The sequence below is a fragment of the Pipistrellus kuhlii genome, unplaced genomic scaffold, assembly GCF_014108245.1.
Source record: "Pipistrellus kuhlii isolate mPipKuh1 unplaced genomic scaffold, mPipKuh1.p scaffold_m20_p_5, whole genome shotgun sequence".
Lineage (NCBI taxonomy): Eukaryota > Metazoa > Chordata > Mammalia > Chiroptera > Vespertilionidae > Pipistrellus > Pipistrellus kuhlii.
Window position 1 is genome coordinate 12,011,090 of NW_023425551.1, and position 16,735 is coordinate 12,027,824.

At 41.1% G+C, this 16,735-nt stretch overlaps 1 pseudogene; it reads right to left on the reverse strand.

The window, feature by feature from the left end:
• Positions 1-4,738: 4,738 nt before the first annotated feature.
• LOC118705945 lies at positions 4,739-6,256 on the reverse strand (annotated as a pseudogene).
• Between the last annotated feature and the right edge of the window lie 10,479 nt (positions 6,257-16,735).

A 16,735-nucleotide genomic window follows, 5' to 3' on the forward strand; every position in this document is an offset into this window, starting at 1 on the left:
AAGTGGCTGCCCCAGGAGTCCCAGAAATGTTATGTAAGGCACAAAATGTCAATTATATCTCAATAAAGCTAGAAAAAATAATTTTAAAAAGAAATAAGGCAATGATTGGAGGAAAGAGATCAACTGAATAACTTGTATGAATATCTGCATAACCCATAGGCACAGACAATAGAATGGTTGGTGAAGGCCTGGGGCAGGGGCCCAGGGCAGGCTAGAAAGAGTTAACAGGGGAAAAGAAGCGACATATTTAATACTTCCAGCAATAAAGATTTTTTAAAATAATAATTAAAATAAATAAATAAAAATAAAAAAGAAATGCTATTCCACAACAAACACACACACACACACACACACACACACACACACACACACACACAATTTAGTTTTAAAAAGTTAACCACAGAATTTCAATCTCTGCTACCAAGATTAAATTTGCAGTTTTTAAGCACTGCATCTATAAACCTATAAAAAAGAAAAGGCAAGGGAAAAAAGCAAGGAATATATGAACCGGTATTACCCCAAAAAAAAAGGCTCAGGGAATTAATCAAACCCAGAATAATTCTTCACGTTGCTACAGATTGTTGGGATGGCTACCATCAGAGTGCGAGTGTGTTTGGGGCCATTTGGATGATGTTCTACATGTTGGGAGGAAAATGAATTGAGCCTCCTCACACTGTGCAACTCTTAGATTGATCCCATGTCCTGATTTCTGAGTATTGCTTCTCATCATCCAACTGCGAAGCTTGGGCTCATCCCTATTACATTATGCAGTTCCTGGGGGCTGACCACATCTGCAGCACAGCAGTGAACACTGTAGACCTCAAAGGAAAGTCATCCACATGAGATCCATCAATGTCAGATGCAATTAATGTCTAAATGGATACTTGGGTTTTAGGAGCACCCACCCAAAAGCTTTCACTGGAGATGGCCTGAGTGATGATTTCAGTTCTGCTCATCTTGGGCAGCTGTCCCTTCCATCCCCTCACTCCGGGAACAACCTGACACCCATCCCAATCTGCTCAGCCCATATAGACAAGGGTATCAAGTCAATGCTTGGTCATGATCATCCCCCAAAATAAGAGAAAACTGGGAGGGAGAGACAGTGCTTGTAGGAAACATCTCCATTACTTTACACCATGATTAATATTTTCTAATTGCCCTTTGAAATGTACAGGTGTTAGGTATATTAGGTATCAGAGCACAGAGGTTAGATTTCTCTATATCCTGTGTCATTGTTCGTCTGTTGTAACAATGTATGACATGACACTGAGGTTTTCATTAGGTAGAAGCCTCATTTATAGTGAATACAGAATGTCATTACTTCATCGTCCTAAAATTCAGAAATGATTTGGTTCCTTTTCTTTCTCTGCCCCCACAGAGATATCATTTCATTCACATGTGAACAGTTTTAGATCACGTGTATTACAGTTAAGTAGTTTTCCCTAAGAGTAGTATAAATTGTATAAAGGCAGTATAAATAGTTTATTATCCTATTGGGATTATATAATCAAGACCAGAGCTGGAATCTGAGTGGGATCCAGATTACTTGGGTACGTGTGGCCAAGTGGTGGGGAAAGACTTTTGGAAGCCAAGTACCAGTGGCTAAGGTGCCTTCTGGAAACACACACAACCTGAGGGGGGGAATGAGTACTGGTCAGAGGGGATGGTTCTGACATGTCTTCAGTTTCCATACCAGCCCAATGCCCACCTATCCCAACCCTGAAAGGGTGAAGGGTGTAAGTAGGGGGGGTGGAGTTCTTTCTCTGAGAAGTCTGTAAGACTTTGTATCACAGAAAAGGTTGCTTTAAGATACCTCTAACCAAGTATAACACAACATTCTCTCCATCACAGAAAGTAACCCCATAGTGGGCACCTCAGGGATTCAGAGCGCTGATGACAATACCAAGCAAAGCAGCATGGAACCTGAGAAGAGCAGAGGCAGGGTGAATTCCTGTGCAACATCCCCAGCACCCCAGGGAGCACTATGGGGGGCTGCAGTCTGTCTTGTAATTAGACATTTAGAAATACTGACAGTGAAATGGGTAACAGAAAAAATATACACTACTTAAATGAAACTGATTTTGAAGATTAGAAATCAGAGTTAAGATTCAAAACAACAAACAAGAATGAGGTACCACCTCACACCTGTCAGAATGGCTATCATCATCAACAAATCAACAAACAACAGGTGCTGGAAAGGAACCCTCATGCACTGCTGGTGAGAATGCAGACTGGTGCAGCCACTGTGGAGAACAGTATGATGTTTCCTCAAAAAATTAAAAATGGAACTTGCATTTGACCTAGTAATCCCACTTCTAGGAATATATTCCAAGAAAACAGAAACACCAATCAGAAAGGATATATGCACCCCTATGTTCATAATAGCTAAGATTTGAAAACTGCCTCAGTGCTCAACATCAGAAGAGTGGATTAAAAAATTGTGGTACATCTACCTAATAGAATACTATGTTGCTGTAAAAAAGAAGAAATTCTTACCTTGCAACAGCATGGATGGAACTGGAGAGCATTAAGCTAAGAAAAATAAGCCAGTCGGAGAAAGATAAATATCATATGATCTCACTCATTTGTGGAATATAATTAACAACATAAACTGAGGAACCAAAATAGAACCAGTGTCATAGAAGCATCGAACAGACTGACCAATCTATGAGGGAAGATGGAGGGTGAGGGGATAAGAGATCAACCAAAGGACTTGTATGCATGTATATGGGCAAAACCAATGGACACAGGTGGGGGGAGGGCATATGCAGGGACCAGGGGGAGAGGTCAAAGGGGGGATTAAAAAAATCCCATGCCATTTCATATTCTTTAAAGTATTACGTAAGTCTCCTTTCCATAGGAGACTTACGTAATACTTTAAAGAATAAAGAATTTAAATTTTAAAAAAAGATTCAAAACTACCATAAGAAATTAGCAATGGTCCACTACATTTATCTGGAATTCAGTGCCACTACATGGTGAGTGGGTAGACTGGTTACAGGTTTTTGAGGTGCTCTGTAGGAAAGGCCAGATAGAGAAATATAAATATTAATTAATTAATTAAGTAAGTAAGTAAGTAATTAATTATAAAGCAAGCCTTTGCTCCAGGTGATCTTATGGTTAAGCTTCTGATTCTTAAAGGTGTTTAAAGTTCACCCTTTAATTTATCTGTTGGCTCTCAAGCCCTACCTCCAAATAGACTGGACACTCCTATATTTCCATAAGTATAATAGCTACCAGGCCCCTGCTGCTCCAAGCCACAGGGACACAGGCACAGACAAGGAGTGTTTTTTTTCCAAAAACCTCTGACCTGAAATTGAGCACATTGCGTATGGGACTGATGCTGGATTTCCAATATAAATTGAAAATGGTAAAATAATAACAACAACAATACCAAAAGGAAATGGCTGGAATTTTTTTAATCCCCACTTTTTTGGAAAGGAATAAATGTAACAAGTTTCTTCTTTGAAAGTTATTTCTTCAATATAGTCAGAACCCATAACAAGTGAGTTTAGATCAGCTAATTGAAAAAGGAATTCAGAAAAAGTTATTTTCAAATCTAAAGCCCAGGATGGGCTGGGCCAGGCCCTACACTCCTGTATTTAGTGGCCATCACCAGACTATATGAGTACCTGATTACAATCAACGTAAAATAAAAGACACCCTAAGTCTTCCACCAATATACAGGCTAACTTAGAAGTACAATTTTAGTTTTCTTTTTTTTAAAAAAAAACATATATTTGATTGATCTCAGAGAGGAAGAAAGAGGAAGAGAGAAATAGAAACATCAATGATGAGAGAGAATCATTGATAGGCTGCCTCCTGCACGCCCCACACTGGGGATTGAACCCACAACCCATGCATGTGCCCTGACTAGGAAATTCAACAGTGACCTCCTGGTTATAGGTTGATGCTCACCCACTGAGCATGCTGGCCAGGCTAGTTTTCTTTTTAAATAAGAACTTTAAAAAAAAAAAAATCAAGTTTGAGACATAGCAACACTTATTCTGGCAAGATAGCATCCAATACATATGTGTCCAAATGTAAAAGGCATTTTAAGAAAAAAGGCCATGGTATCAGAGAAAACTCACTTTGAACAAAAGACATAATATGTGTAAATATTTTGAAATTATAATTTAAGCCATCAGAGTAAAAGCTGAAAAAGTATGCTGTTTTGCAGCTTTTCCTTCTTCCTTCAAATAAACTCATAGAAGTTACTATTAAATCATACCCCAAAGATTGAGAGGATTTTCTCAGCACAAAGCAATAGCCATATACACAAAAATGCTTATTTGTTAGTGTAATAATTCTCTTGGCTCAGCTCATGTGTAATGCACATGTCATTAAAGACTATAATTTGGGGCAAGTGTATGCAAACTGAAAAAAAAAATTCAAGTTTCAAAACTATTTAAAACTATTTACAGGACACTCAGGTCATTTTTACTCTTAGTGAGATATAGATAGTGCACTCTCCACCTTGACATGGTAAGAATGTACATTACCAGATGCCAATTTGAGGAACTAGCTACAAGACAAAAAAAAAGTACTGAATTTATTAATGGCTGAATAAGATAATTATAAATAAGTTTATGTTTACATTCTGCTGAAGACCTTTTTTACAGCCCAGCACCTAACAGTTTCGAACAGGATTCAAGAATTCTATCAGATTAAATGATAGAACAATGTTTTTAAAAGAAGCCTATTATTTCAGCTTAAGTCACTCAGAGCCAAAAATCTGAAGAATGGCCAAAATCAAGTCTTTATTTTTATAACTGTATAAATGTGATCCAAATGTGGCCACCACTAATTTTTCAAAGGAAAACATGCTATAAATAAGCCAACTACATCTGCTCACTGATATGTGTGTGGACTCCTGCGATGTCTTGTTGGGCTTAATTACAGACCACTCACAGCAATATGTTTTTAGTAGGAAGTGTAGCATGATGTGAAACCATGTTAGCTTTTGCCCATACATGTTGTGCTTCTGGCTGATGAGGCAGAAAGACTGTCAGCATTACAGTTAAGCTGGGCTGCACCCACCCCTTTAAATGACATCAATTTCAATGTCATTGTTCTTATCAGTCTTCACAGCTTCAACTTTCGGTACCCTGGCAACTTTGAATATCTCATCTCCATCATCTTCTTCACCACAAGATTTCTCCTCTGTTTCCTTCAACCACTTTATAAATGGTTCCGCTTTGACACAAATCTCTTTGGCGAGTTTTTTTGAGACCTATGTCTTTGAGGCTTTTCTGACCGGTTGATGATCACCTCCTACACCAAAAGGTCTGCATCATACATCTCCTTCAAGTTATGTGGAACCTTGGAGATGAGCTGAGCTTGGAGCATTGCTTCCACTCGCTCCAAACCATGAAGAAGACATCGCTGAGCTTTTTTGTGGTTGTGACAAAATCGTAGGAAATGGCCCCTGCATTTCTTCATCTGCTCTTTAATCTTCTCATTAGAAAGAACTTCAGTTGAAAGAAGAGGGCCCGTAACTTTCACATCCAGTAAATCTGCTTTGGCAACAATTTGTCAAATGAGTGACGACACCTTCCTCTTTCTTTTTCTCAACGAAATCAAACAGGATATTGACCCCATTCTTCAACAGTCCTTTCAAATCATCACAGTGTCAGAACCTTGGTGTGGGCACTGATCTCATCCATTCTGCACCTTTGGATTTCCTCAGTTATATCCTTCCCCAGTTATTGTTCTCTTCTTCTTTCACAGCATGTGGAGGAGGACTGATGTCCTTTGGTGGTGGTGGTTATGGTGCCTCACGGCTAGACACAGAGCCATTTTCCTTGTCTTTGCCCTTCCTATCTTTTCTTTCCATTTTCTGAACCACTGTCACTGTTCCCAGGTGGGTTTTTGAGAATGATGTGTCAAGCATGACTCGATACCCACAGGCTTTACAAGAATCACCTGTTGTTTGCGTCTTCCGTTTCACATGCAACTCTGTTTCAAGATTCTCACACACAGGACAAAGACCCAATTTTATAAAGAATCCAGCCAACATGTCTTGCAGCTTGTTCACCTCAGAAGATCCGTTAACAACATAATGGTCGTTCTTAACATCAAACTGGATCTGTGCTCCCAGCTCACAATCAAAATATTTGGTGAGATAGATTGGAGGCCAATTAAGTGCCTTTGCAATGTCAACCATATTGCTTATGACTGTTGTGATTGCATTTGCTTTACCTTCACCCTTGGCAATCAGACGAGGCATCTTGCACCGATGGAACTGATCTGGCATGTTGTGCTTGACTTTGACCTTGACCTTGACATTTTAGCTTATTAGTGGAGTTATCCATAAGAGACACAACTTTTTAGTACCTCTGTCTGCAGAAGAAGGGATGACATAAACAACTGCAAGAGTTCTTGGTCTCTGACAAGAAAAGGTTTTTGCCACTGTGGCCATAAGCTCCTTGTTTGCATGATGTGTTTCCCCAATACAGGTACCAGTGGCTGCGCAACAGCTTGTTTCCACACACACACACACACAAAAAATGTAAACCCAACACCCAAGACTGGGATGAAGTGAGGCACCTGTGAACCCAAAGCCCAGGATGGAGGAGGCACAGCAAACAGCAGCAGCAGGAAGGGGTCCACACCCTTCAGCAACCGGGCCCAGTTCCCTCTGGAATGTTCTTGCTCTGTGGCATGGGCTTTAGAATTCATTTATCAAAAGAAAGGCAGACTAATCTGTATTAAATAGCCCTCTGTAAGTATTATATATAAATGGTCTTAGGGGAAGGGAGTAAACCAGGTGATCTTTAATTCCACTGCTTTTAGAATGTGAAAGAATTTAACTCAATTGAACACATACTGAGTGTCATGCTAAAGCCTCACATTAGGCTGTGACGGCTTAAGTTTATGTTAGATATTTATTATGTACAAAAGGGAGGGATTTAGATGCATGTATGTTATTAGACAGCAAAATTGGCTGGGAGGGAAAATAAGGTTATGAAGTATTTTTTTATGATCTTAAGGTTAAATACCAACCTGTCTATAGAATGGATCTATTTGAATATAGGGGTATGTACCATATCACCTCTCATTTAATGTTTCCTTTTTAATTTTTTTAATTCTGTTTAAATCTCTCTGAATAAATTATAATTGTAGTGCCTAAAGCTTTATATTTGCCTAACATAGTGGTGTTCCATGGCCACTTCCATTTCTTCACCAAAGAAAGGAAAGCAAATCTGGAATGAAGGAGCTCTCTTGCTACAAGTGGTAATAGAAGCAACACTACAATTTGTGGCTAAGAGCCTGAATTAGCCCCTGACTCTGCTACTTATCAGCTGGTGACTGCAGGCAAATTATACTTATAATTCATACTAGTGGCCTGGTGCATGAAACTGTATAATAGGCAAGCTTGATACTGCAGCTATAATCATAATCATTCTTTTTGTTTTTATTCTAGGTAGCATTTGTTGGGACATCCTATGTGCCAAGCTCTGTGCTAAGTGCCTCACATTCTTATTTCACATAACCCTCACAGTAATGCTGGGAGGCAAGAAGAATAATTTTCCTCATTTTACAGATGGGGAGACCAAAACTAAAAAAGGGTAGGTAACTTATGCAAAGTCTCACAGCTAGTTATTGGTGCAACTCAAAATGAGAATACAGACATCTAAATCCAGAGCCCATGCTCATTGGAAAGAGCAAGAGTTTGGAGCAAAGAAGTCTAGGTTTAAGGACCAGTACTGCCCCTTATGAAAATATTGACATAAACTTAACTTCACCCAGCCTAAATAATCATACCTGAGAAAAATAAATCCTATCTTATAGGGTTATTGTGAGGACTAAATAAACAACTATAATTTACTTCCCTATTATTTTTGTGAGAGTAGTACTATATCTTACTAATAATTAAATACTGAGTACCTTTAATAGACCTATAGAAAGTTCTGCTAGATAATTAGAATTTAATGGGAAATTCTGTTGTGTAAACAGAATTCTGTTGGACAAATTAATATCGACATGTTTCTTTGTAACTATAAATCACTTTACAAATTCCAATTATCATCATTATCAACAACTTTCCCATGTATTGACCAAGAGCCTCCAGGTTGTGGAATCTAAGTGATTCCCAAACTCTCCCGTACAATAGAAAGGTGACTTTGAACATCACTGCCAGTGAAATCTTGATCTAGGCCTTAGACTAGGAGACAAGTAGCTAGCTGGTCACGGTAATTACCAACAGATGATTTCAGAAATGAACTTTTTTTTTTTTTTTTAAGGAAGTAGTTGAAAATCATTAGAAAAACATTCCAAATGTGGTCAACAGCAGGGACCCAGCATGAGGCTTGAAGCAAACAGTGGAATCTTTAGAAGCCCACTCTGTGTTCCCACAGTCAGGGGAGCAGACAGAAAGCATATTGCAGCACTTAGCCACCACGGGAGCCAGGGTCTTCCCTCAGCCATCTCGGGTTTGGCAGGAAAAGGGATTATAATAAAAAAATAAATAAATAAAAAACACAAGGAAAGTGATAGCACCCAAAATATAAATATCACAACTGTGATCCTTATCAGATATGGCATCTCAGCTACTACCGGCAACTCATTTACAAAACAAAATTTATCAAATGTCTCTTATTCTGAGATGAGAAGATGAAACTACCGCTGGCCAGCTGTATCCTGAGGCAAGGTATCCGAGAAGTGCTGGCCACCTACCTTGAGGCTGCAGTCAGTGCATCGCTGGGCTTCAGCTGCTTAGAGCAGCAGATATTCGTAGGGCTTGGCAAAATCTAGAAACACCCAGCCCCTGACCATTCTGTTTATGTGAATAAAAGGTGCCAAATAAGAAATAGGCTCAAAAAATATCAGAAGGAGTTCAAATATTAGCTCATGAGAAGTTACAGGCATATGGTTTCACTTGTAGATCCTTCAGGATTAGTCAATTCTTTCACTTAAAAAATATCTTTCATTAGATGACTCTGAACACCAAATGGCAGCGGGAGGGAGGGACTTTATCTGGGTCAGAAATTCCTTTTGACCTGAACCTGAAATGCTACTTAAAAAAAAATAACAATAGCCGGGACCGGTTTGGCTCAGTGGATAGAGCGTCGGCTTGGGGACTGAAGGGTCCCGGGTTCGATTCTGGTCAGGGGCATGTACTTTGGTTGCGGGCATATCCCCAGTAGGGGGTGTGCAAGAGGCAGCTGATCGGTGACTCTCTCTCATCGATGTTTCTGACACTCTCTCTCCCTTCCTCTCTGTATAAAATCAATAAAATATATTTAAAAAAATAACAATAATACATTTACTTCTAAGTCCTTTCTTTCATGGAAATAATTACAATATATATCACAGTGTGTGTGTGTGTGTGTGTGTGTGTGTGTGTGTGTGTTGGTAGAAAGAATACCACTAAGGAATCTGGTCTCTGAAGTTCTGTTCCTGACTCTAAGTCATCCCCTTTCAGTCTCTTCACCCAAGATCACCACCATTTCTGATACTCAAGAGCACTCCCTATTGGACATACATTGTGTTCCATACACTACCAAATAGGTTACCTCATTTACTCTACTCATTATTGTCCCTACTTTGTAGACCAAAACCTGATCCATAAGAAGCCAACAGTTAGATGCAGGGAAAAGAGCAGAGGATGTGTGGTGAGAAGATAGGTTTGAGTACCTGCCCCACCATCCACAGCTGTTTGGTCTCTAGTTTAACCTTTACATCAAGTGCATCCTGGCACGCCCTGAAAATATGGGCTCTGCTTCCTTCTCTCCCCATGCTCAAGGATATGAAAGCTCTCAAGTGTCAAGGATAGAATGCAAATTCATACCTGCTGTTTTAAAAGTCGGTGTATATCATCTTTCTTTTTTCTGAGGAGGGGGTGACAAGTCTACCCTGGACAGGAAAGTGACAAGAGTGTGCCAAGAACTGAGTGGAAAGAGCTCAGAGGCAAGGAACCAGCAGTCCTGCCTGCCTCCAATGAGTTACATCCTACAAGGCTTTACTTATAAAGCACATCATTTTTCATGGTTTTGTTTTGTTTTGTTTTGTTTTTCTAATTATAAAAGTATGCCTAGATGCTGAATGTGGACTAACAGGGCTTTGCAGAGGCTTAGAATAAGGAGATTTCTCCCTCTAAAATATACTCAAAACATAAATTATATAGGTTGTTTCACAAAGACCATATCTCCCCAGACAATGAAACATACCAACTCTGAAAACAGCAAAATAAAAGAAATAGCTGCTAATAATAGAAAAAGAGATCAGCCAGAATTCCACTATCCCTCTAGTCTAAAGCCACTATTAACATTTTGGGTGCATTTACATCCAGTGCTTTTTGGTGCGCATATGTTGTCTTTGCATAGAGTAGGGGTGTCGAACTCAATCAGAGAAGGGGCCAAAATCTAAAATCCAGCCTAAATCGAGGGCCAAATGGTTTACTGAACAGTCATAAACTGTCATTGTGATGGAAACGCAGCGGAGTGCAGTGATGACAGCGTGGTGCGGGCCACATTGCAAGGCCTGGCGGGACGGATTTGGCCCGCCGGCCTTGTGTTTGACACATGTGGCATAGAGCTTATAAATATGAAACAAAAATCACACTACATGTACAGCTTTGCACTCTGCTGCTCTTCTAAATTAACTTAAATTGTTTGTTAATAAAAGTTTCCAGACATTGATCCCCTGTTGTTGGTTTTTGTGTGTGTGTTTTTGTTTGTTTTGTTTTGTTTTGTTTTGTTTGCCATTTCATCAATACTGCAATGAGCATCCTTGAACCTAAATTTGTTAGAGCCTTTTTCAACTTTCAGGAAGATGTTCTAGGTAAACTTAGAGCGTGTCCAGAGTGTTTATTACGTGTCTAACACTGTGCTATAGTTTATGAGCATTACCTTAGTCCTCACCAAAATCTTATAAAATAATCTATACTAGTCCCTTTTACAGATGTGAAAACTGAGTGGAGATTTAGTAGCTTGCCCAAGTCCACACAGAAGTAACAGAGACATGATCCACACACATCCAATCTGCATTCCACTGAAAATGTTGCCAGACTTGCCATGTCTTCTAACATTCTCCCTCCCTCAAATGAGACTTTTCTCCACGAGAGATGCCGTGTGCATGATCTGACCAACTTAAAGGGGTCCTCAAACTTTTTAAAGTGGGGGCCAGATCACGGTCCCTCAGAGAGCTGGAGGGCCGGACTATATGAACTACTAATTCCTACTGTAACACCTCGGCTGCGCTCACTGCCCAAAAAACCTGGCGGGCCGGATCAGACTCCTCTGCGGGCCGCATGTGGCCCGCCGGCCGTAGTTTGAAGACGCCTGATAGAGGGTCCAACTTGACAGTCTGGAAAGACTCCGAAATTTGAATGCTCTGGGCTCAAGGTATATCAACACGTAAACTCCAGCCTGTGAGTTGCACCAGACAGCCCCCGAGTCCATCCTGTACATTTACTTCAAGGTCCCTTACAGCCCACAACCTCACAGAGACCCCGCAGATCATTCCGCAGGCTCTCCCCCTAACGTGGACTTTTATCTTGTTGCTGAAGAACGTGTATCTTTCTTTACTAAATTTGTTTTCCTCCCATTTCTGCACACGAAAACTTGTCATCAAATGTTTCACAAAATGTAAGCCTAAGTGAAGAGTAAGCCTATTGAGAAAGCACACAAGAGCTTTAGAATCAGTTTTCGGAGACGAATAAGACGAATTACTAACGTTCTAAAAATAAGTTGTTAATGACGCCCCACTTTATTATGAAGATTAGGCGGCTGTTCTGTGCTCACGCGTGAAGATAGATGCAAACAAAACATGGTGGAGAGATGCCCCCAAAGCGGCTCTGCAGTCTCCCAAACGGAGAGCAGGATGTGGAGAGGGGAGTGAGTGACATGAAAGGGGTTTAATAGGTGCAGTTGCAAAGGCGGGAAGCAGCATGCTGCCAGGAGAGGGAGGCCCGGCACAAAGGCGGTAATGGGATACAGCTGAAGGAGGGAAAACTCGAGATGAGTATCAGAGAAGACTTCCTGGCGGTGAGAACTGCTGGGTTCGAGAATGGCCTCCCCTGGGAAGGGCGGGACTCTCCCTCACTCTGGACACTGGAAACCGTACAGAGCAGCACAGTGCCGGCCATGGCGAAGGAAGAAACCCTGCCCTGACAGAGGATGGACGGGATAACCTGCAAGGCCTTTTCTATCTGGAGTTGCTTTGATTACAGTAACACAATCCTTCAGGGATGCAGGAAAGGTTGTCGGGTGTGGGGTGCTGTAAATTTCTGAGTGAACTTAATTCAGATGGAAGGTGCTGGATTGACATCCTAAGAGACAAAAGCTCTCTATTCACCCACCCGGCATTGACAGAGATACGCTTCCCCACCGGACTTTAGCAAATGTGTCCTTAGTCTGGGCATGAAAGGAGAAGGAGAGCTGGGTCCTGGCTTCTCATAGCTTCACAACAACAAAGGGGTTATTGGTTTTAAACACTGGCCCTAGGGCTGAATCCCCTGCTTTCCCCACCCCAACAATCCAAAGGCTACATTTTGAAGGGACCACATAGAATTTTTTTAATTTCCATCTGGGAAGCATTAAAATAAGCAAACCGCTTTCAAAGGATGTGTGGAAGCAAGCCTCGGTCCCTCTTATTCTCTTTCCTACACAGACAGATGGATGGATGGGTAGATGGATTTGGATATAATTCCTACATACCCACTGCATCTAAGTCTTTAATGAGAGAGCTTTTCATGTAGCTTCCTGTTCCCTTTCTTTTCTTTTCTTTTTTTTTTTTTTTTTTTTTTTTTTTTTTACCATCCATCTCCTTCCACACTTTTCCTTCTAAAGAATAATTTTTGTCATTCCTTAAATTTGTTTGGAACATGCCAGAATAATGGATTCTAGTCATAGGAAGTTCAAGTACAGACCTCTCCTGCCCCTCCCAAGTACTAAGCCAGTTTATTGAGATCTCTTAAGCTCTACTGTACATGTCTCCTGAGTTGCTGATTTCTGACTTTCTTTACTTGAATTTTGCAGAAATAACCTCAAAGTACTGGCAAAGTTCTGCACATAAACCAAGTAGTAACATTCATCCGAGACCCAGCTCTTTGATCTTCTCTGAAAAATGTGTAAATTTGGGTGTTTTGTTCTCTATAACTTTCTTTTGCCTGAACCAGACACCATTGGCATGTCCATGTAGTTACCCATCCCCCTGTTATTTGAAGCTTTGGTCTCATTATGTCTCCAATACAGATATTTCCTCTGCTTTTCTAGAGGCAGTGAAGCAGAACACATGCTGCCTTTTCATTGTACATCAGGCCAAGTGGACCTAACCAGCCATTTCTCCCCTCCAGATGGATGCAAACCTCAGACAGGCAAAACCTTCCATTCAGGCAGTAGGAGGTGTGATCGAGTTTGCCCTGGCATAAAAGAAAATTCCAGCATTGACAGCCTCCCATTTTGTGATTGTTGACAAAATTCCCTGCATGTACCTACAATGAACATATTCGATTACTAACTTTCTATAAAAAGTTCCTCTTACACTTGAGTGGACTTGGGTGAAAACAAAGCTTCATGAGTGGCCCCAAAAGGGTTCAGATGGTATCCTAGCTGATGCTTGCCAACAGAGGTTGGTACTTGTTTTCCCTTCTCTGTGTTTAAATAACCAAGCATCAACTGAATGGGAGAGCGAGCTGAATTTGTCAGGAAGTAGTTGTTACCTTTGATTTCCTGCTCCTTCACTGCAGACAAAAGCCTGCTATATAGTTACCTCCAATTGGCGTATGGTGTACATTGCAGACCACAGTGTAGGTGAGTAATGAATCCTGTAGGAATCTGAGTGACCTGACCCAAGACCCCACTCACAAGTGGGCAGACAACCTGGAGCCTACAAACACATTGTTTTCAAGCTAGTGAAAAGCAATTTTAAAAAACTAAAATCACAGAAAGAAAAAAAAAATAGAACACAGTGAATCTCCAATGGTGAGTGATTATTTTCATGGCTAAGAAGAAATATAATGCCCAGGGGTAAGCCATGGTCGAATATGAGAAATACACCTTTGTGAATAATTACCTCCTCATATCCGCTTACGGCCCAAAGGTCTCCTGCTTCAGCACTTATGTATCTCCACACCTAAACCAGCTAGCAAGAGACAGTTTCCTTGAAAAAATACCTGATGTAAATGTGTAATATAGTAAAGCTGTGATAACCCCTCCATGACCCCTGGAATAAATGTATCAGTCTATCGGCAGACACTCAACACATTGACTCCCTTGTACTTTTAACATTGTAGCCAATGAATTACCGCTTGGTTAGTCCTTCAGTCCTTAACAAGGAATGCGGTTTGCCAAGTGTGCCTCTCCTGAACTGCAGGACCACAGCCTTCTGGGGTAGAGCATGGCTAGCACAGTCCATGTACTATAAGTCAGTGAGCTCCAACTCATGTAATAGGAGGCCATGGCCTTGCATGTCTATGTCTAACCCATTGGCCACCACATGGCTGAAGTAGTGTCTTGGGTCCAGAGATCAGGCTTTCAGCCGAAAGGACCCGATGCCTTTGTATGCAATCACTGCCACATGGTTCTTATTTTTAACTAGAGGCCCATTGCACGAAGATTTGTGCAACAGGCCTTCCTTTCCCTGGCTTCTGGCACCAGTTTTCCTCCTGCACCCAGGACCCAGGCCTTCACTCTGGCTGCTGCCTTCCACCTTCACTCTAGCCAGACTCTGCAACCTTTGCTGCTGGCTTCAGCCAGAGTCTGCCATCTTCATCTTCACTGCTGACACTGGGTGGGGTTTGCTGTCTTTGTCTTCACTGCGGCCAGAGTGCTGCTCCTGTAGATCTCTTCGCCCCCGCCTGCCCTCCCTCTCATAGCAGGCATCTTGCCCCACCCAGCCACTCCATGCCTCAAGCGACCGCCATCTTTGTCCTTCTAATTTGCATATTCCCTCCTGGTGGGCATCACAGAGGTACAGTAAATTTACATCTTTTTCATTATTAGTGTAGATTCCCTCATAAGGAGACTTTCTGTTCAACTGCATCTCCTACATAATTAAGAAGCTCTTATTCTGAACAAATGACTTGAGCTAATAAAGAGTTTCTATATTGCCCTAGAGCCCCTTTGCATCCATATATTGAACCCATATCAATATAATCCCATTCCAATATGACTTCGAATTCCAGGGCCAATTCTGGGACTTGAAGGAGCTCTCAACGCTTCTTTCAAAGTCTTTCTGATTTGAACTCTAAGAGAATCTATGAAAGCTTATCCATAAGCCTTTCAAAATACCATCTGTCCCATGTCTTAATTTGAAATTTCTTCCCATAGGATATGTTCTCTCCCAGGATGCCTCTCAGTTCCCTCAGTGGGAAGTTTCATTTTGCTAGGTCACCAAACATGCCTGGAAACTGTGGGCTCCAAATGGTGCAGTGACTATAACCTGGACTCCAGCTAAGACTCATGCTATATAAGTTATGCAGCATGGGTTCTGGCTCATAGGAGTTACCCAGCAAATATGAGTTCCCATCCCCTGCCCTTCTCTTACTATATACTAAGACCTATGTTAAATATTGGATTATGATTCCTACTTACAGATGATAAAACTGAGGCTCAGAAAAGTTAAGAGTATGTAATAAAGTTGACACTTGAGCCCAGGTCTTGGGACACTTAGCCTAAGGTTCATTTTAGTTACACCAATGTTTACCGTGTACTTATGCCTTGAATTCAAAGCTATAAAATAGAGAACAGATTCTTCCACGGAAAGGAACATAGCAGTATAAAAAATGGGGTGCCCGGTTAGTGAAGATGGACAGTAAAACAGAACTTGTGTCCTAAAAACATCACACCACCCATTCACCAGCATTGCCTAGAGCCAAACTCATTATATTCCCCAGAAATATTACTCCAGAGGATTTCATTTTTGCAAATATACACAAAGGGTGCACTTCTTGATTTCAGGGGGAAATATCAGAGACTCTAGTAGATAATTTTTAGCCGAGTGCTTGCTGCCTACTCCAACTCCTCTTTAATCCCTCACATCCTGCTTACAGTTAATGGAATGCAGAATTCCATTTAGCTCTGCTCTGCAGATCTCCCAGCAAGACGTCATTGCTGTGTATCAGTTACTAGGTGTGGGTTTCCTTTTGCACCAGCTTGTCTGCCTTCCCAGGGATGAAATGAAGATTTCCCCAAGGAGAGAACCCAACATCATTGCCTCTTGCCTGGTCAGCTTCCATAGAACACCAGTGTCAGCCTTTGCTTCCAGCAACAACAGGCTTCGTATCCATAACAAAGGCGGCAGGAGACTGTGATCTGGCTGTCTTCAACTCTGTCAGTTAGCCCAGACAGTTTCCAGAGCCTTGCCCCAGAGCCCTAAGCCTCTGGTCTTTGGTGGCCCTACCTCCTGGCATACACATATGGGTCAGCAGACAAATAAGCCTATGTTCCCCTCTCCTTGATTCACTAGGTCCCTGTGACTAGGCTAAATAAAGTTGCTTCCTTTACTGAAATAGCCAGAGGACCTCAGCCAAGAGGGTGAGTGACCTTTAGCCATAACAATATATATATATATATATACATATATACATACATACCTTTGTGGGCAAAATGCATAAGTACCAGAATCGTGGCATTTTTACATTATCCTGGAGGAAAAAAAGAAACAAGTGCTTTAAATTCTGTGAAGACTTTATTTTAAATTATATAAGAGTATATATACTAGTATTGTACTCATTAAAGTACACTGTAGTTATTAGAATATGCATGTTGAAATTGTGGAGAGAAGTTTG